The sequence below is a fragment of the Pleurodeles waltl genome, chromosome 4_2 (genome assembly GCF_031143425.1).
Source record: "Pleurodeles waltl isolate 20211129_DDA chromosome 4_2, aPleWal1.hap1.20221129, whole genome shotgun sequence".
Lineage (NCBI taxonomy): Eukaryota > Metazoa > Chordata > Amphibia > Caudata > Salamandridae > Pleurodeles > Pleurodeles waltl.
Genome location: NC_090443.1, coordinates 183,875,085 through 183,895,381, shown reverse-complemented (window position 1 = coordinate 183,895,381; position 20,297 = coordinate 183,875,085).

The window sequence follows — 20,297 nt, the reverse complement described above, 5'->3', positions numbered from 1 at the left end:
TCCATCTTGTGAAGAAATCTCCAAGGGCTTGATTTAGAGCTTGCCTCCTGTTGTTTGAAGTCTCAGGGACAGCAAAGACTTCTCTCTGCCAGCACCTGGAGTCTCTGGAGAGACTCCTGCTCTGACAAGTGGTGCCCTATCCCGTCCCTGGGCTCTTGAAAGGAAAGCTGGTGGAAATCCAAGGAAATCGACTTCGGATGATTCCGGACCGACGCTGCTGCAGAATCCGGGGACGCCACCTGCACCCGACGCCGTGACCTTCGCTGGAACGCGACGCTCTTCGCAGGCCTGACGCCGCTGCAGCCCCGCTGAAGTCCGCGGCTCCGTGGAAGTCGCCGCACCACGTCGTGACCGACGCCGCTCGAGGTGCGCGTATTCAAAGTTTCGCAACGACGCCGCGATCCCCGAATTCGCGCATCGCCTTGTTTTCACTCTTCACCAAAGGTACTGTACTTGGGGGTCTACGCGACTCTGTGTCTGGCGTCGCTGGTGTCGGCTTGTTGGGAACGACTCCGTCACGACGCTGTGTTAACACCTCATCGAAGCATTTTTGTTTCTAAGCGCTAATTTTGAGTTTATTCTTTAAACATTCATAACTTGACTTGTGTATGTTGGATTTTTGTTGTTTTGGTCTTGCTTTGTTTAGATAAATATTTCCTATTTTTCTAAACTGGTGTTGTCAGTTTGTAGTGTTTTCATTAAGTTACTGTGTGTGTTGGTACAAATACTTTACACCTAGCACTCTGAAGTTAAGCCTACTGCTCTGCCAAGCTACCAAGGGGGTAAGCAGGGGTTAGCTGAGGGTGATTCTCTTTTACCCTGACTAGAGTGAGGGTCCTTGCTTGAACAGGGGGTAAACTGACTGTCAACCAAAAACCCCATGTCTAACATTGGTGATCAGCGGTTGGGATTTGGACTTGTATTTGTACTTGACATACAGTGATTAAGTGTACACTACTGTTGAGTTCAGACCACTACGTGACCACATACTACTTGTTTTTGTTCTACTTCCATTTTGTTTCGCTGATTCCTTGATTGATTTTCTTTGGAACTTCATTTGGGAACTTGTTTTTCTGCCTTTGGAACTTGCCACTTGTTTTTGAATCTTCATCATGTCCCATGCTGGAGATGCATCAGTTGGAGCTGACTTTGACCTTGAGAAATTGGAGAGTTATACTAAAGCTCAGTTGAAGCAGTTCTGTAAAAGTTTTGACTGTCCCATTAAGAGCTCATCCAGGAAGGAGGAGCTGCAAAAGGCGCTGAGGGCCTGGGTGACAGTCAAGAGCACGGAAGGGCACACAGAGGATGAGGGAGATGAGGAGGATAAGGAAGAGTGTTCAGTACACAATGGTATTGTGGGTGGGCCTGTTATGTCCAAGGGGAAGGTCTCCAGGGCAGGTAGCAGTGTCTCATCAAAGGGTCTGACACCTGAAGAGTTGCAGGACAGACAGGCAGAAAGGGAATACCAATTGGAGCAGAGAAGGCTAGCTCTTGAGGAGAGGAAGATACAGATGGCTCATGAGCTTAGCTTGAAAGAGATGGATCATAGAAGCCAGTCCAGTAGAGATGGTGGCAGCAACCCGACAGTGCAGCCTGAGAGGAGGGTGCACATTCCTAAAGACCTTGTGAAAGATTACATGAGGGAGGATGACATATACTTGTGGTTCAAGGGGTATGAGTCTGCTCTCCACATGAATCTGGTCCCTGAAGCTCATTGGGGGGGCGGCTCTGTGGAAGCACTTTGAGGCAGAGGGGAGGGATACACTGACAGCCTTAGGGGATGCTCAGAATCTCACCTACTCTAAAATGAAGGATGCCTTGCTTACAAGGTATGGTCTTACCCCTGAGCAGTACAAGGATATGTTTAGGTCCTACAAGAAGAAGAAATCCAAAACATAGTTGGAATGTGTTGATTCTTATTGCAGGTCACTGGATGGTTGGGTGAAGGGCAGTAAGGTAACTACGTATGAGGGGCTTTACAATCTGATTGCTTGGGAGCACTTGTACAGTTTATGTTTTCCAGAGCTGCACCAACACCTGATTGACAGCAAGCTGACTGACCCCAGGAAGCTTGCGCAGGAAGCGGACTGCTGGGAGAGCACCAGGGAATGCTCTGGGAGAGCACCAGGGTCCAAAAGAGGTATGGGGGAGACCACACCAAGGGTGGGCAGGGTCCCTCTCAAAAGAAAGGGGGGGGTAAGGGTAAACAGGGGGAGTTCCCTAAAGGGCCCCAAACTGATTCCTAGGGTAAGGATTCCCAACCCCCCCAGTGAAGAGAAGCCATGGTTCTCCAAAGGGAAGCCAGTGGCAGGTGGTCCCCCACGTAAGTGCTATGCATGTGACCAGGTGGGTCATGTGAGGGGGGACCCCAAATGCCCCAAAAGTACACCGGCACCCACTGGTGCGCCGTCCCAGGGTTTGGCCAGTGTAGTGCTTGGGGAGGAGTTGGTTTCAGGTGGGTGGGAACCAGCTGAGATGACCCTTGTCTCACTAGGGGACAGTGAGATGGTCCAGAGAACCCTAGTGCCTGAAAACACTAAGAAGTACATGCAGTGGGTGACCATTAATGGACAGAGGGTGGAGGCTCTGAGAGACACAGTAGCCAGTGTGACTACAGTGAGGAGTCAGCTGGTGTCTGAAGAGCAGATTGATCCCCGGGTACTTCACCAAGTAGTTGCAGTGGACAACTCAGAGCACCTGTGCAGAGTGGCGCAGGTTCCCTTTGAATGGCGGGGGGGGGCTCAGGTTCCTTGACGGTAACTGTGAGTCCAACCATGCCTGTTGATTGTTTGCTAGGCAATGACCTGGAGGATTCCCCTTGGAAGGAGGTGGAACACAGGTCTCACTTGGAGATGTTGGGTCTGCCTGGGTGGGTATGCGTATCCACCCGGTCAATGGCAGCCTGTCAGGGTAATCAAGAGCCCCTGGAGCCTGAAACAGTGGCCCAGGGGATCGCCAAGAAGAGGAAGGGCAGGGGGCGTGGGAAACCGGCCCCAGAAGTTCCCACGGTCTGGGAGGAGGCAGAGCCTGAGGGTGACACCCCGGAGCATACAGGGGAACAGGTGGCTGAACTGGGGGAGGTCCCTGAGCTGTCGCAGTGGCAGCAGGAAGGGGGGCCCACCAGGGAAACATTCTGTGCAGCACAGAAGTCATGCCCTACTTTGGAGGGGTTGCGGCAGCAGGCTGCAGACCAGGCGGCTGGCAAGGAGCCAGGATCACACCTGATTTATTGGGAGGATGACCTCCTGTATAGCGAGCCTAAGGTTCCTGAGCCTGGGTCAACCCGTGTGCTGGTGGTACCCCAGTGCTTCAGGGCCTTCCTACTGGGGTTGGCTCATGATGTGCCTTTAGCTGGACATTTGGGGCAGGACAAGACCTTTGAGAGGCTTGTCACCCACTTTTACTGGCCACTAATGCGCAGGCACTCAGATGCATATTGCAGGTCTTGTCAGACTTATCAGGCAAGAGGTAAGAGTGGGAGGAAATGTAAGGCTCCCCTCCAGCCTTTGCCTGTTGTCAGTACTCCCTTTGAGAGGGTAGGCATTGACATTGTGTGGACTCTAGATCCCAAGACAGCCATGGGCAACAGGTTTATCCTGGTCTTGGTGGACCACGCCACCCGGTACCCAGAGGCCATTCCTTTGAGATCAATCACTTCCCCTGTGGTGGGTCGTGCATTGATGGGTTTTTTTACCCGAGTGGGGTTCCCCAAGGAAGTGGTATCTGATAGGGGTACCAACTTCATATCCACGTATATGAAGTCTCTGTGGAAGGAGTGTGGGGTAACCTACAAGTTCACCACCCCTTACCGCCCCCAAAGTAATGGTCTGGTTGAGAGATTCAACCGCACCTTAAAAGGCATGATCATGGGTCTGTCAGAGCCCTTGAGGCGGAAGTGGGACGTCCTCTTACCATGCCATCTGTTCGCCTACAGGGAGGTGCCTCAAAAGGGACTTGGGTTTAGCCCCTTTGAGCTGATTTATGGCCACCCTGTGAAGGGACCTTTGAGTCTGGTTAAGGAAGCTTTGGAGAAACCTCCTAGTAAACCCCCCAGGGTGTATTCAGTTACATGCTGGCTTTGAGAAACCAGACTGCCCACTTCAGGAGTCTCGCTCAGGAAAACCTGGAAGCAAGCCAGGAGGACATGAAACGCTGGTATGACCAGAATGCCATTCTGGTTGAGTTTCAACCTGGACAAAAAGTGTGGGTGATGGCACCAGTGGAGCCTAGGGCGCTCCAGGATAAGTGGATTGGGCCATTTGAGGTGGTGGAGCACAAGAGTGAAGTCACCTACCTGGTGGACTTGCGGTCTCCACGGAACCCTTTAAGGGTCCTGCATGTCAACCGCCTCAAACCTCACTTTGAGGGGACTGAACTGTCCATGCTCCTTGCGACAGATGATGGGGTAGCGGAGGAGAGTGAGCCTCTTCCGGACCTCCTGTCTGCAGGAGAGAAAGATGGGTCAGTGGAGGGAGTGATCCTCTCACCCTCCCTGACTGAGGAGCAGCAGGGTGACTGTCGCCACGTGTTGGGACCGTTTTCCTCTCTGTTTTCCCTGATCCCAGGAGTCACACACTTGTGCTCACATGATGTAGGCACTGGGGACAGTACACCTATTAAACAGAAGGTTTACAGGGTGACTGACAGGGTCAGGGCATGCATTAAGGATGAGTTATCCAAAATGCTTACCCTAGGAGTTATTGAGCACTCCAGCAGTCCTTGGGCCAGCCCAGTGGTATTGGTCCCAAAGGCTGCTGCACCTGGTGCCACTCCAGAACTCAGGTTCTGTGTGGACTACCGGGGACTCAATGCGGTCAGCAAGACTGATGCACACCCCATCCCCCGAGCTGATGAGTTCATTGACCGGTTGGGAGCTGCCAAGTACCTCAGTACGTTTGATTTAACATCTGGGTACTGGCAGATTGCCTTAACTGAGGGGGCCAAGGAGAGGTCAGCATTCTCTACACCAGATGGACACTTTCAATTTAAAGTGATGCCATTTGGGATGAAGAATGCCCCTGCCACCTTTCAGAGATTGGTCAACCAGGTGTTGGCAGGACAGGATGAGTTTAGTGCCACCTACCTGGATGACATTGCTGTGTTTAGTTCCACATGGGAGGAACAACTGCAACACCTTTGGCGAGTGTTAGAGGCCCTGCATAAGGCAGGCCTCACTATTAAGGCGAGCAAGTGCCAAATAGGGCAGGGTTCTGTGGTGTACTTCGGACACCAAGTGGGGAGTGGCCAGGTGGCACCCCTACAGCCTAAGATTGCACCATTCTGGCTTGGGAGCTTCCCCAGATCCAGACTGAAGTGAGAGCCTTTTTAGGTCTCACAGGATATTACAGGAGGTTTAAGGGATATGGTACCATTGTTACCCCCTTAACTGAGTTGACTTGTAAGAAGCAAACCAGGAAAGTGATCTGGACAGAGGCTGTCCAGAACGCTTTTGATGCCCTGAAGGCTGCCATGTGCACAGCACCTGTACTGAAGGCACCTGACTACTCCAATGAGTTTGTTGTGCAAACAGACACCTCAGAGCATGGTATTGGAGCAGTACTCTCACAGCTTAATGAAGAGGGCCTAGATCAACCCATAGCCTTCATTAGCAGGAGGTTACTACCCAGGGAACGTAGGTGGAGGGCCATAGAACGTGAAGCGTTTGCTGTGGTCTGGGCACTGAAGAAGCTAAGACCCTACTTGTTTGGGACTCACTTCCGAGTTCAGACCAACCACAGGCCCCTCAGATGGTTAATGCAGATGAGGGGTGAGAATCCAAAACTGTTGTGGTGGTCCATTTCCCTACAGGGGATGGACTTTACGGTGGAACACCGTCCTGGTACAGAGCACGCCAATGCTGATGGTCTGTCCAGGTTCTTCCGCCTTAGTGATGAGAACTCCCATGAGGTTGGGTAGTTGCTCCCCACTTTCAGCTGGGGGGGGCACGTGTTAGACTTTTCATCCTTGGCGTGGTCTCCCTTAACTTTTTGCCTCTGTTCCCCAGGTTGTTGATGTGTGCTGGACTCTGATTTTGCTGTTTTTGTTACTCTGGGCACTTAACCACTGCTAACCAGTGCTAAAGTGCAAGTGCTCCTTTACAAAATGTGTATGTGATTGGTTTATCCATGATTGGCATTTTTGATTTACTAGTAAGTCCCTAGTAAAGTGGACTAGATGTGTCAGGGCCTGTAAATCAAATGCTACTAGTAGGCCTGCAGCACTGGTTGTGCCACCCACATAAGTAGCTCTGTAATCATGACTCAGACCTGCCATTGCAGTGTCTGTGTGTGCAGTTTTACCCGTAAATTCGACTTGGCAAGTGTACCCACTTGCCAGGGCTAAACCTTCCCTTTTCTTACATGTCTGACACCCCTAAGGTAGGCCCTAGGTAGTCCCAAGGGCAGGGCGCAGTGTATGGCTAAGGTAGGAGATATAGTAATGTGTTTTATATGTCCTGACAGTGAAATATTGCTAAATTCGCTTTTCACTGTTGCATGGCCTGTCCCTCTCATAGGTTAACATGGGGGCTACCTTTAAATCTGATTAAAGTGTAGATTCCCTTTGGGAGCGGATGGACATGTGGAGTTTGGGGTCTCTGAGCTCACAATTTAAACATACATCTTTTAGTAAAGTTGATTTTAAGATTGTGCGTTTGAAAATGCCACTTTTAGAAAGTGAGCATTTTCTTGCTTATACCATTTCTGTGACTCTGCCTGTCTGTGGATTCCCTGTCTGGGTCAGTTTGACAGTTGGGCTGGTTGCACCTCACACTAGACAGTGACACAAAGGGAGCTAGGGTGTAGGCCGCATTTCCCGATGAGCCATCTGTGCTATGAGGGAGGGGAGGAGTGGTCACTCGCACCTGAAAGGGCTGTGCCTGCCCTCACACAATGCAGTCTCCAACCCCCTGGTGAGTTTCTGGGGCCTGGCTTGGGAAAGGCAGGATTTCACATTCCAAAGAGACTTTACTTTGAAGTAGGCCTACTTCAAAGGAGAAACTGGGTATAAGAAGGTCACCCAAAACCACAGACTTTAGAACACTTCTGGAAACAAGAAGGAACCTCTGCCTGGAGAAGAGCTGAAGAGCTGAGGAGAAGTGCTGCCCTGCCTGTGACTGTGCTTTGTGGAGCTACCCTGCAGTTGCTGCTTCTGCCAGAGCAAGAGGGCAAAGAATGGACTTTGTGTGCCTTCCATCTTGTGAAGAAATCTCCAAGTGCTTGATTTAGAGCTTGCCTCCTGTTGTTTGAAGTCTCAGGGACAGCAAAGACTTTTCTCTGCCAGCACCTGGAGTCTCTGAAGAGACTCCTGCTCTGACAAGTGGGGCCCTATCCGGTCCCTGGGCCCTTGAAAGGAAAGCTGGTGGAAATCCAAGGAAATCGACTACGGATGACTCCGGACCGATGCCGTTGCTGAATCCGGGGATGCCACCTGCACCCGACGCCGTGACCTTCGCTGGAACACGACGCTCTTCGCAGGCCCGACTCCGCTGCAGCCCTGCTGAAGTCCGTGACTCCATGGAAGTCACTGCACCACGTCGTGACCGACGCCGCTCGAGGTGCCCGGATTCAACGTTTCGCACAGACGCCGCGATCCCCGACTTAGCGCATCAGCTTGTTTTCACTCTTCACCAAAGGTACTGTACTTGGGGGTCTACGCGACTCTGTGTTTGGCGCCGCTGGTGTCGGCTTGTTGGGAACGACTCCGTCACGCGACGCCGTGTTAACACCTCATCGAAGCATTTTTGTTTCTAAGCGCTATTTTTGAGTTTATTCTTTAAAAATTCATAACTTGACTTGTGTATGTTGGATTTTTGTCGTTTTGGTCTTATTTTGTTTAGATAAATATTTCCTATTGTTCTAAACTGGTGTTGTCATTTTGTAGTGTTTTCATTAAGTTACTGTGTGTGTTGGTACAAATACTTTACACCTAGCACTCTGAAGTTAAGCCTACTGCTCTGCCAAGCTACAAAGGGGGTAAGTAGGGGTTTAGCTGAGGGTGATTCTCTTTTACCCTGACTAGAGTGAGGGTCCTTGCTTGAACAGGGGGTAACCTGACTGTCAACCAAAGACCCCATTTCTAACACTAGGGAATTATAAGGTTGTTCCCGTGTGCCAATAAGAATTGGTAAAATTAGTCACTATCCTGCAGTGACAATTTTAAAAGCAGAGAGAGCATAAACACTGAGGGTCTGATTAGCAGAGCCTCAGTGATACAGTTAGGCACCACACAGGGAACACATACAGGGCACACTTTATGAGCACTGGGGTCCTGGCTAGCAGGATCCCAGTGACACAGGCAAAAACAAGCATACATACAGTAAAAATGGGGGTAACATGCCAGGCAAGATGGTACTTTCCTACACAAAGCTCCTGGGGATCTTTTTACTAGTGAGGTCATTAAGAGGAGCTGCAATGGAGCCATATTTCTTAATAAACCTCCTATAGTACCCTGTGAGGCCTAAAAAGGCTCTCACCAGGGTTTGAGTTATAGGGGGGCCCTTTCCATAATAGTCTGGATCTTCCCCTGCAGGGGTGCAAGCTGTTCCCCACCTACCAGGTGTCTTGGTTACTTGGTTGAGCCCTCTATAGTCAACACAAAACCTAATTTCTTTTTAACCATCCTTACTGTGAGGTTTTGGAACAAGCACCACTGGGCTAGCCCATGGGCTTTCTGAAGGCTCAATCACTCCTAAGTCTAACATTTTCTGCACCTCTTGTTTAATGCAGTCCCTGACATGGTCAGGCTGCCTACAAATCTTACTTTTGACAGGTAAACTGTCTCCAGTATTGATTGCATGCTCACACCAAGTAGTGGTACCTGGTATCAGTGAGAAGAGTTCAGAAAACTGACTTAAAAGATTTACAAAGTTATTTTTCTGCTCAGCAGTAAGACAATCTGCAAGTATTACTCCCTCCACTAAGCCATCAGCTTCAATGGTGGAGAAGAGATCAGGGAGAGGGTCACTCTCTTCTTCCTGTCCCTCATCAGTTGTCATGAGCAGGGTGAGATCAGCCCTTTCATAATAGGGTTTTAGGCGGTTGACATGGATCACCCTAAGGGGACTCCTGGCAGTGCCCAGGTCTACCAAGTAGGTAACCTCACCCTTTTTCTCTACAATTAGATGGGGTCCACTCCATTTGTCCTGGAGTGCTCTTGGGGCCACAGGCTTCAATACCCACACCTTCTGTCCTGGGTGGTACTGGGTCAGGACAGCCTTCTGGTCATGCCATTGCTTTTGCAGCTCTTGGCTGGCCTGAAGGTTTTACTGGCTTTTTCATGTACTCAGCTATTCTTGATCTTAGGCTAAGTACATAATCCACAATGTCCTGTTTAGGAGATTTTAAAGGTTGTTCCCAACCCTCCTTAACAAGAGCAAGGGGACCTCTCACAGGGTGCCCAAAGAGGAGTTCAAAGGGGCTAAAGCCCACTCCTTTTTGGGGTACCTCCCTGTAAGCAAAAAGGAGGCAAGGTAACAGGATATCCCATCTCCTTCTGAGTTTTTCAGGGAGTCCCTTTATCATACCTTTGAAAGATTTTTATTAAACCTCTCAACCAGACCATTTGTTTGTGGATGATAGGGAGTAGTGAACTCGTATGTTACATCACACTCCTTCCACATTGCTTTGAGGTATGCAGACATGAAGTTACTACCTCTGTCTGACACCACTTCCTTAGGAAACCCCCCCCTGGAAAAGATTCCCAGGAGGGCCTTTGCCACTGCAGGCGCTGTAGTGGTCCTTAAGGGGATTGCTTCAGGGTACCTAGTGGCATGGCCCACCACCACCAGGATAAACCTATTGCCTGAAGCTATTGGAGGGTCAAGGGGGCCAACTATGTCAACCCCTACCCTTTCAAACCCCAGATGAAGGTGCAAGGAAGCTGCCTCCGGATGGAAGAAGCGTGGAGTTCTGCAAGAACGAAGAGGACTAGGAACTTCTCCTTTGGTTGGAAGATGGCCCACGTCGCGATGAAGCTTGCAGAGGTGTTCCCATGCGGAAATACCGCAAACAAGCCTTGCTAGCTGCAAGGGTTGCGGTAGATGGTTTTGGATGCTGCTGAGGACCAGGAAGGTCCAGGATGTCGCCTTTAGGAGGAGGAGACGGAGGGGGCACTCAGCAACTCAGAGAGCCCTCACAGAAGCAGGCAGCACCCGCAAAAGTACCTGAACAGGCACTTAGAAGATTTGTGAATCGGAGTCCACGCAGAGTTACAAAGGAGGGTTGTGCGCTGCAGGACGGAGTGCTGGGGACCCAGGCTAGGCTGTGCACGAAGGAAATCCTGGAAGAGTGCACAGGAGCCGGAGCCGCTGCAAATCACGCAGTACACAGGTTTGCAGTCTAGCGTGGGGAGGCAAGGACTTACCTCCACCAAACTTGGACTGAAGGATCACTGGACTGTGGGAGTCACTTGGATAGAGTTCCTGTGTTCCAAGGACCACGCTCGTCAGGATAAGAGGGGAGCCAGAGGACCGGTGAGGCAGTCTTTTGGTGCCTGCGATAGCAGGGGGAAGATTCCATCGACCCACAGGAGATTTCTTCTGTGCTTCTGGTGCAGGGTGAAGGCATGCGACCCCCAGAGCAGGCACCACCAGGAAACAGTTGAGAAAGACAGCAAAATTAGGCGCTACAATGTTGCTGGTAGTCGTCTTGCTACTTTGTTGCGGTTTTGCAGGCGTCCTGCAGCAGTCAGTGGTCGATCCTTGGTAGAAGTCGAAGAGGGAGATGCAGAGGAACTCTGGTGAGCTCTTGCATCCGTTATCTAATGAGAAACCCACAGGAGAGACCCTAAGGAGGTTTGGCTACCAAGAAAGGAGGATTGGCTACCAAGAAAGGTAAGAGCCTATCAGAGGGGGTCTCTGACGTCACCTGCTGGCACTGGCCACTCAGAGCAGTCCAGTGTGCCTCCAACACCTCTGTTTCCAAGATGGCCGAGGTCTGGGACACACTGGAGGAGCTCTGGGCACCACCCCTGGGAGGTACTGGTCAGGGGAGTGGTCACTCCCCTTTCCTTTGTCCAGTTTCGCGCCAGAGCAGGGCTGGGGGATCCCTAAACCGGTGTAGACTGGCTTATGCAGAGATGGGCACCATCTGTGCCCATCAAAGCATTTCCAGAGGCTGGGAGAGGCTACTCCTCCCCAGCCCTTCACACCTATTTCCAAAGGGAGAGGGTGTTACACTCTCTCTCAGAGGAAATCCTTTGTTCTGCCTTCCTGGGCCAGGGCTGCCTGGACCCCAGGAGGACAGAATCCTGTCTGAAGGGTTGGCAGCAGCAGCAGCTGCAGTGGAAACCCCAGAAAGGCAGTTTGGCAGTACCCGGGTTCTGTGCTAGAGACCCGGGGATCATGGAATTGCCCCCCCAATACCAGAATGGTATTGGGGTGACAATTCAATTATCTTAGACATGTTACATGGCCATGTTCGGAGTTACCATTGTGGCGCTATACATAGGTAGTGACCTATGTATAGTGCACGCGTGTAATGGTGTCCCTGCACTCACAAAGTCCGGGGAATTTGCCCTGAACGATGTGGGGGCACCTTGGCTAGTGCCAGGGTTCCCACACACTAAGTAACTTGGCACCCAACCTTCACTAAGTGAAGGTTAGACATATAGGTGACTTTTAAGTTACTTATGTGCAGTGAAAAATGGCTGTGAAATAACGTGGACGTTATTTCACTCAGGCTGCAGTGGCAGGCCTGTTTAAGAATTGTCAGAGCTCCCTATGGGTGACAAAAGAAATGCTGCAGCCCATAGGGATCTCCTGGAACCCCAATACCCTGGGTACCTCAGTACCATATACAAGGGAATTATATGGGTGTACCAGTGTGCCAATGAGAATTGGTAAATTTAGTCACTAGCCTGCAGTGACAAATTTAGAAAGCAGAGCATAAACACTGAGGTTCTGGTTAGCAGAGCCTCAGTGATACAGTTAGGCACCACACAGGGAACACATACAGGGCACATACTATGAGCACCCTCTCCTGCCTGGCAGGATCCCAGTGACACAAGGGCTAAAACAACATACATACAGTGAATTATGGGGGTAACATGCCAGGCAAGATGGTACTTTCCTACATAGGGGCACTATAGGTTGCAGTTGGGGTTGTGGTGTGGGAGGTTTGGAGTTTTTCTTTGGACAAGTGGCATCCGTTTCCCATTGGCCTTTTACTTTACATAAATAACACGAAGGCATTTTCTGATTGTGAGAAGATGATTTGGACCCACCACCCCCAGAGGATTTTTGTGGGCTGATGAAGACTCAGAATGTTTTTTATCTTTGTCCCCAACCTTGTCAGAAGACTTATCATCCTTCTTCTTGCCATCCTTGTCACCCCCTGTATGAAATTGTCTGTTCACTCTTGTTCTGACCCATTTGTCTGCCTTCTTTCCCAATTCTTGGGGAAAAGTCAGATCTGAGTCTACCAAGTACTGGTGCAACAAATCAGACACACAATTGTTCAAACTATTCTCTCTCAGGATTAGATTATACAGGCTTTCATAGTCAGTCACCTTACTGCCATGAAACCAGCCCTCCAAGGCCTTCACTGAACAGTCTACAAAGTCTGTCCAGTCTTGAGAGGACTCTTTTCTGGTGTCTCTAAACTTAATGCTGTATTGTTCAGTGGTTAAGCCAAATCCATCCAAGAGTGCATCCTTCAAAACTTTATAGTTATTAGCATCACTTTCTCTGACAGTAAGGAGCCTATCCCTACCCTTACCAGTGAAAGATAGCCACAAGATAGTAGCCCACTGCCTTTGAGGGACCAACTGTACCATACCGGCCCTCTCAAGTTCAGCAAACCACTTGTTAATGTCATCCCCCTCCTTGTAAGGGGGGACTATCTTATGCAGGTTTCTGGAATCTTGCTCTCTAATAGAATTGCTATCACAACCCTGCTGCTGCCACCATGGGGAACTAACCCCAACCTCTGTCTTTCCCTTTCCACATCCAGAGTTTCCCTGTCTAAGGCCAGCTGCTGCTGTTTAAGCTTCAGTCTGGCCTCTTCCAACCTCAGCTTTCTGAGTTCCCTTTCCATTAAGTTATCGTCAGGGTGGGAGGCTTGGGAACTGTGAAACACAGAAGTTATGTGGGAATTGGCAGAGTTGGACCTATCCCTAACTGACTGGACTCTAGTAACCTGGCCTTTAGGAGTGAAGGGTGCCCTACTAATGTGTGACCCCCTCCCACTACCAGTGTCACTTGGTGGCCTGCTAGCTGACAGGTCCTTGGAAGAACCCTCCCCAGCAATCTCCGGGGACTCCTCTGAGTCTGACTGGCTACCCCCTCCTCTACCTCCTGATCCTGGGATGGGCCAGACTGGCTCTGGTCACTTTCTAGGAGAAGGCTGAGGAGAAGATGTTTTGTAGTATTCTTACCAATTGCTAAACCTCTTTCTATGCAGAGACCCCTCAAACCTTTAACGTTTAGATTCCCATATGTTGCCTGGAAAACTGTGGGAGTAAGCTCTACTGCAGACATGATAGAAAAGGTTTATGACAGAGAGAGAAAAAAAAGGTTGTAGAACTTTTGAAAGAACAGAGAAAACTTTTTCAAACTTTTGAAAACTTTTCAGAAACCTTTTAGAAAGTTTTAGAGAAGGAATGTTAAACTGTTTAGGTTACTGTGTATATTCTGAAGTATTTGGTATATGTTTTTCTTATGAAAAGCACCAATGACAAAGTGGTAAAGCAGTTACAAGTACTTATCCCACCGCTGCACCACCAATGTAGGAGGCTGGCCTGGCTTATAGTGGGTACCTTGTGGTACTTACACCCTGTGCCAGGTCCAGTTATCCCTTATTAGTAGATTAGAGGTGTTCTAGCAGCTTAGGCTGATAGAGGTAGCTATAGCAGATCAGCTTAGGCTGAACTAGGAGACATGCAAAGCTCCTACTGTACCACTTATATCACTTAGCACTATATCATAAGAAAACACAATACTCATAGTTACTAAAAATAAAGGTACTTTATTTTAGTGACAATATGCCAAAAGTATCTCAGAGGATATTCTCCCTTAGGAGGTAAGTAAAATACACAAAATATACACACAAACCAAAATCAGGTAAGTTAGAAAAGTAGTGCAAACACTGTAGAACACAATAGAATGCAATAGGAGACAATAGGCCTAGGGGCAACACAAACCATATATACTCCAAAAGTGGAATGCGAACCACGAATGGACCCCAGGCCTAGTGCTGTGTGTAGAGGGTCACTGGGAGTGTACGAAAGCACTAAGAGTGTCCAAGATACCCCCCCCCAAGACCCTGAAAAGTAGGAGTAAAGTTACCCTACTACCTCAGGAAGACAGTAAAGTTGAAATAGGGGATTTTGCAAAGACAACAACTGACTGCAAAGCACTGAAGGCGGATTCCTGGTCCTGAGGACCTCACGCAAGTGTCCAGGGGGGGCAGGAGCCCACTAAACCCTGGATGAAGGTGCAAAAGGGCTGCCTCTGGGTGGAAGAAGCCGAAGATTCTGCAATGACGAAAGGTGCCAGGATCTTCTCCTTTGGCCAGAAGATGTCCCACGGCGTGCTGGAGGATGCAGAGTTTTTTCCCCGCAAAAAGACCGCAAACAAGCCTTGCTAGCTGAAAGAGTCGCAGTTGAGGATTTTGGGTGCTGCCAGTGCCCAGGAGGTCGCCCCTTGGAGAAGGAGACAGAGGGGGCGCTCAGCAACACGGAGAGCCCACTCAGAAGCAGGCAGCACCCGCAGAAGCACCTGAATAGGCGTTCAGAAGATCTGAGCACAACAGTCAACTCAGCACAACAAAAGAGGGTCCCACGAAGTCGCAGTCCAACTCAGCGAGTTGGGCAATGCAAGTCAGAGTGCTGGGACCTGGGCTAGGCTGTGCACGAAGAAAGTCTTGCAAAAGTGCACAGAAGCCCGAGCAGCTGCAGTTCACGCAGTACACAGGATTACTGTCTGGCGTGGAGAGGCAAGGACTTACCTCCACCAAATTTGAACAGAAGGGCCATAGGACCGTCGGGGACACTTGGATCCAGCACCTGTGTTCGATGGACCATGCTCGTCAAGATGAGAGGGGACCGAGAGGACCGGTGAAGCAGAAATTTGGTGCCTGCGTTGGCAGGGGGAAGATTCCGTCGACCCACGGGAGATTTCTTCTTGGCTTCCAGTGCAGGGTGAAGGCAAACAGCCCTCAAAGCATGCACCACAAGGAAACAATCAAGAAAGCTGGCAGGATGAGGCGCTACAATGTTGCTGGTAGTCTTCTTGCTACTTTGTTGCGATTTTGCAGGTGTCGTGGAGCAGTCAGTGGTCGATCCTTGGCAGAAGTCGAAGAGGGAAGTGCGGAGGAACTCTGGTGAGCTCTTGCATTCGTTATCTGAAGAGAAACCCACAGGAGAGACCCTAAATAGCCCTCAGAGGAGGATTGGCTACAGAGAAAGGTAAGCACCTATGAGGAGGGGTCTCTGACGTCACCTGCTGGCACTGGCCACTCAGAGGTGTCCATTGTGCCCTCACACCTCTGCATCCAAGATGGCAGAGGTCTGGGACACACTGGAGGAGCTCTGGGCACCTCCCCTTGGGAGGTGCTGGTCAGGGGAGTGGTCACTCCCCTTTCCTTTGTCAAGTTTCCCACCAGAGCAGGGGCTGGGGGCGTTCCCTGAACCGGTGTAGACTGGTTTAAGCAAAGAGGGCACCATCTGTGCCCTTCAAAGCATTTCCAGAGGCCAGGAGAGGCTACTCCTCTCAGGCCCTTAGCACCTATTTCTAAAGGGAGAGGGTGTAACACCCTCTCTCAGAGGAAATCCTTTGTTCTGCCTTCCTGGGACTGGACTGCCGAGGCCCCTGGGGGCAGAAACCTGTCTGAGGGTTGGCAGCAGCGGTAGCTGCAGAGAAAACCCCAGTGAGCTAGTTTGGCAGTACCCGGGGTCCATGCTGGAGCCCCGGGGATGCATGGAATTGTCCCCCCAATACCAGAATGGTATTGGGGGTGACAATTCCATGATCTTAGACATGTTACATGGCCATGTTCGGAGTTAACATTGTGAAGCTACATGTAAGTATTAACCAAAATGTACTTCACGCGTGTAATGGTGTCCCCGCACTCACAAAGTCCGGGGAAAACCAACCTGCATACATCTACTCGACGTGGGACATCTCCTGCACCAAGCAGGACACAACAGCTGTCTTCTTTGGTGCATTTCGGACTTTTTCTTCCAACTGGAAGTTTCACTTTTGCACCTTCATCCGAGTTAGCAGGGGCTCCTCTTCTCCCTGGACTCTTCAGTGGTTCTTGGACTTGGTCCCCTCTCTCCACAGGTCTTCAGGTCCAGGAATCCATTGTTGGTGTCTTGTAGTCTTGTATGGTTTTTGCATTATCCTATATCACGACTTCTAGTGTGTTTTAGGAAACTTGCTGTACTTTACTCCTACTTTCCTGGGCTCTGGGGTGGGGTATTTTACTCATCTTTTGTGTTTTCTTATACTCCCAGCACCCCTCTACACACTACACTTGCCTAGGTGGGAAACCGACATTCGCATTCCACTATTTTAGTCTATGGTTTGTGTTCCCCCTAGGCCTATTGCAACCTATTGTGATTTTCACTGTTTGCAGTATCTTCTGACTGTTTACCTACCTGTTTTTGGTTACTAGTGTATATATTGTGTAATTTACTTAGCTCCTAAGGGAGTAAAGTCTCCAAAGTATTTTTGGCATCATGTGACTAAAGTAAAGTACCTTTATTTTTTTAACACTGAGTATTGTCTTTCATGTGTGTGAATATTGTGTGACTACAGTGGTATTGCAAGAGCTTTGCATGTCTCCTAGTTCAGCTTTGGCTGCTCTGCCTACAGCTACCTCTAGACTGCCTGGCTTCTAGACACTGACTACATTTCACTTATAAGGAATAACTGGACCTGGTATAAAGTGTAACTACCTTTGGTACCGAGGACAAACCAGTCCAGTCTCCTACAGGAGCCTATCCCTGCACTTTCCTGAGAATAACTCCCACATCAGTGTGCCCCAATGTTTCTTTTCAATTGCCCACAAAATTCAGGCTCTTTCGAAGGCAGAAAACCATTTTACTATATCATCCCCTTCTGTGAAGGGAGGGACAACTCCTTTTGGGAGTTTATTGTTGAAAGCGTTTTCCTTCAACACTTGTATGCTGCCACCAAAGATGGGTCCTAAGTCCAACTCATTTCTTTGTTTTTTTATTTGCAAGAGCTGACTCTCTAAGGACAGTCTCTTGGTCAGCCTGGCAATGTCCAGTTCTGTTTCTGTGGGTGCTTTAGAGCTTCTGGAGGAAGAGGAGCTACCCTCATCCCCATTTTCCACAGGATCTTCACCCACCAGAGATACATCATCATCTTCTTCTGGGGGTTATCACTTTCATCCAGGACATGAGTACGGAGAGCAAGCATGTCTCCGAAAAGAACTGTCAGCTTCCTCACCTAGCCCAGAAGTCCCTGCTTCCTAGCCTAACCTCCCAATATTGTTTGTCCTAGGTTTCCCACTGTTGGGGCATACTCCTACAACAACGTTCCCCTGCTAATTTTCCTACAATAGTGACCTCGGACAATCCCTTCTCCATTAGATCCAGTATAAACGGAATCACATCTTCCACTCAGAGCCATGCATTCAACCTTCGCTGTTGCCCCCAATGCAAATAATTCTTCCTATGCCTGACCATTTGTTCTTGGGTTGACTCCGCCAGGGGCCCTAACACTAAGTGCACCATCCTGTGTTTCATATCAAGCACAGTTTTGCCGGCATGGGCTTCTTGAATCTGTCTGGGTCCTTGGCCAACCCATGAAGTCTCCCCCACTAAGAATGAGACAAAGCATTCACAATGTCATTGTCCACCCCGGCACATGCCATGGCCTGAAGGAAATGTCATGCTGCTGACACCCCAAGGGAAAACTCCTTAACAATTTCAACATCTGTATGTCATTTGCTGGCTGTCGATTCACCACTTGTGCCACTGCCATAATGTCCACTCTGAAAAGCACTCTCCGATGCACCTGCTCCTGTCCCCACAATGTGACCACCATCACCAAGGTGAACAGCTCGAAGAACACAAAGCTCCTGCCCCCTGCCTTTCACTGATCCTGCCACTCCTTTGCATACCACCTGCCTTTCCAATACCATGTCCCCCAGATGCATCCAAAAAGATTTGCAAGCCCATATCATCTTAAATTTCCAGAGGTATACCATTGAAGGACTGCAAAAAGAAACATCATATCCTCAAATCATCTTTCATATCTGCAGGCAACCTTACATGATGATGCATCTGAGAAAAAACTGACAATGTTAAGCCCAGCCTTCTGCAAAATGTCCTCTCTGCCCTGACCACCCTGCAAGCAAAGTTTAGATGGCCCAGCGGCACATAAATGTCCCTCATTTTGACCTTATTCTTCACCAACACAGCCTTTAACAGTATGTACATGCCCTCCTTCTTTTCTTGTGGCGATCAGGCCTACATCCTCACTGAATCAATCTCAATGCCTAAAAATCACAAAACTGTGCAAAGACCCCCTGTTTCCTCTGGTGCCAGAGGCACCCTGATATTACCTCGGAGCTCTTGGAATCTTACCAACACCCGGTGACAGTCTGCGGAGCTGAGCTCCCCCACAACAAGAAAGCATCAAGATGATGCGATACCAGTTGATGGCTCCCATGCCATGTGAACTGGCACAATGCACATGATATTGAGCAGCCCATAGGCAGTGGTTTGTCCACATACCACTTCCCTCCAATGTTTATGCCGAGCAGATTAAAATCCTCTGGGTGAATTGGAAGCAGCCGAAAAGCTGAATTCACATTACATTTTCCATCATTGCCCCAGGGATAAGACACTGAAGTCATACAGACCAAAATGAAATTGTTCACTTAACCTCCCTCAGGCCAAGACAGTTGTATTAAACGGGCGCTGTTCTTTTTTGGCACCACCCCTATTGGTGACAGTATCACGTTTTTTATTGGCCAAACGTTAAACGGCCTGCCATCCTATCTTCTGCAACCTCTTTGTTCAGTTTTGCCTGCACTGTTTGCTTGTGTTTCTTTGCTGATTTTAAGTTGTCTGCCCACCTCCTCCCCGAGGCTTACTATAACCCAGACGAAAACCCCAAGTAAAAACATCCCTCAGAGTCTTCCCCTCCCCTGTCCGCTCATAAAAGATGAAACAGTACTCCAGTCTATCCCGCCTAGCCGCAGTATGAGAGTTTTGCGCCAGATCCTTGTGCCCCTCTGCCCCCTCTATTTCCATAAGACTGTTGTCGCTGGTATGGCTCTGGACCGCTATGAAAGGGCAGCCCCTGATATGCATTCTGACACTGGTCCCCTCATCTGGCTCCAAAGCAGTGGATGAGGGCATGTCAGCCCTAGCACTTGGAGTATTCGTACCTAAACTTTCAGAACTCCCTCGTGCAAACACTATTGTTGTAATCACTATCTTTACTGGCCTGAACACTGTAACTGCTGCTCATCCCACCCTGAGTGGGGCACCCCTGAAATGGCTTATATACTATTGTAGATAACTAGCCATGAAAATCATTTGCCCAATTTCTCTGCACCCATGGTATGTTGCAAAAGGTCAGTGTCCAGTTCTCCCCATTTACCTTCTGGGTCTCACGACAAGCGCACCTGAAATTCTTCATCGTATTAAGCCCAGGTATATCCTCCTCCTATAATCTGAGATTTTCTGATCACATCAGTATATTTGAATGGGGAAACACAGTGTTCTACAAATTATTCTCAATAAACGCTTGCATAAATTAACAAAGCTGCTGTCCAATTCTCAATCGTCAAAGGGACTTTGCGCCTCTTTTCCAATTCATGCTTTTCCTCATTGGACCCTTCTTTAGATCTAACCTTCCTGTATAACAACATCAGCATTTCCACGTATTCACCTTTCCATATTCTCTCTTTGTAGCAAAGTACCATCTTGCCTGGCATGTTACCCTCATATTTACTTGTATGTCAGTTTGTTTTTGCCTGTGTCACTGCGATCCTGCTAGCCAGGACCCCAGTGCTCATAATTTGTGGCATGTATGTGTTCCCTGTGTGGTGCCTAACTGTATCACTGAGGCTCTGCTAACCAGAACCTCAGTGTTTCTGTCTCTCTGCTTTTAAAATTGTCACTGCAGGCTAGTGACTAATTTTACCAATTCTGATTGGCACACTGGAACACCCTTATGATTCCCTAGTATATGGTACCTAGTTACCCAGGGTTTTGGGGTTCCAGGAGATCCCTATGGACTGCAGCATTTATTTTGCCCCCCATAGGGAGCTCAGGCAATTCTTACACAGGACTGCGACTGCAGCCTGAGTGAA